The 1,719-nt window shown below is 39.4% G+C and overlaps 1 protein-coding gene across 1 annotated transcript in view; it reads right to left on the bottom strand.

The window, feature by feature from the left end:
- The window catches only part of ATP6AP1L (ATPase, H+ transporting, lysosomal accessory protein 1-like), a 45,659-nt gene that overhangs the window by 22,803 nt on the left and 21,137 nt on the right, over positions 1-1,719 (bottom strand). The window lies entirely within an intron of this gene.

The raw sequence follows: 1,719 nt of genomic DNA, 5'->3' as shown, positions 1-1,719 counted from the left end.
TATATATATATATATATATATATATATATATATATACACACATACACCCTAGTTTGCCTGGAGCGATCCCATTTATATCTGTTATCTTAGAATGGTTAATGACATTCATTTTCACTTTCAAAAGCGTCCCAGCTTGAACAATAAATTATGTTGACCCTTCATGTATCTACAGTCCCTCACAGCAGCTGTTTCTACCACCAACGGACACTCAAAGCAACCATAATTAATTTTTTATGGAATGGTATGGCGATCAGTTTCCCATCCTCTAATGCTAACAAATCCCACCCTGATTTAAAGCTAAAGAGAGTCAGATAATCAATCGTAGATTCCTGTTTTCTTGAAGGTGTATTCCCTGCAATCACCTTTGTTACAAGTAAGTACATAAATCAAGACTCCTTGTTGCAGACTAAAGAATCTATCCAGCTATTAAAACAGAAAGAATGCAGATCAACCATGCTTCAATTAAAAAAAAATTAGTAATTCACTACAGACTAGTAGGAACTTACAGAGTTCTGAGAGGGCTGCAACCAAATCTACATTCACAACCAAGAATAACGCAACCAAAAGAAATGTCCAGGAGAAAGAAATGGCAACCCACTCCAGTGTTCTTGCCTGGAGAATCCCAGGGACGGGGGAGCCTGGTGGGCTGCCGTCTATGGGGTTGCACAGAGTCGGACACAACTGAAGCAACTTAGCAGCAGCAGCAGCATGAGTAAGTGCCTACTTCAATTGTGAATTAATGATGGCTTAAAATATTACATTTTTGCAAATAAAACTCAACACTGAGAGCTGCTCAAGAGCAGGAATACCTTGTTTTATTCTTGGGATGCCCAGTTCTTAGTATGGCTTCTGATTTAGAGCAAGTGGAGGTTAATAAATGTATAAATGGAAAAAAAAAAAAAAAAAGAAATGTCCAACAAGAGACCGTTTTATCAATCCCACAGTCATTATCATTTACACTTGGCATCAAAGGTGACTCTAGACTATAGACCCATCACCCCAGACCACAGCTGCCCAAAGGATACAATGTCTCTGTGCATCACTCCCTACCCCACATTGTTCTCAGATGCTTTTTAATTTTTGGACAGGGTGTCTTAGTGGAACCTAGTTCATGTGTGAAACCCTAGGTAAGGAAATGCAACGTAGCTTTCACACAGAAAGCATATTAGAGACGCTTCGGTAAGGATGCAGAGTGAGCCATTCTTCAGTATAACAAGAACTGAAAAGCATTATGGGGAAATCCATGAGGAATAAAATGATTATAAGATTAGTGGTGGTTCCAGAATTTCTATTAGAAAAGAGTTTGGGGGAAACTCTCTCATGGGAAGGGGGCTTGGAGCTGTGTTTGCATAGCGCACATTGGTTTCACTTAGCTTAGTTGTTTATTTCAAGCAGTACCTAGGAGAGCTAATGGAAGTCTAAATCAGACAAAGGAGGCAAGCCCTGGCACCAGAATTAAATAAGAAAGGTAAGATCCTGCCAAGATTATTATTGGTCCTTCAGAGACTGAACTGGGCTGCCTCTGAAGAGCAGAGCAAATGTCAAGGATGCCCTTGAATAAAGTATTCCACCATATTGACAGGAGTCTTCCCTAAATAGTTCTGTGAAAGAGGCGGGGGGGGGGGGAAAGGACTACTTTTTAAAACAAAATTGGGATATAACTTCTGAAAAATGCAAACTATGTTAAAAAAATGTTAAATTCTGAACTTCCAGATAACC

This window comes from Bison bison, unplaced genomic scaffold, assembly GCF_000754665.1.
Source record: "Bison bison bison isolate TAMUID 2011002044 unplaced genomic scaffold, Bison_UMD1.0 scf7180017864490, whole genome shotgun sequence".
Lineage (NCBI taxonomy): Eukaryota > Metazoa > Chordata > Mammalia > Artiodactyla > Bovidae > Bison > Bison bison.
This window is presented reverse-complemented; position numbering and strand designations above follow the sequence as displayed.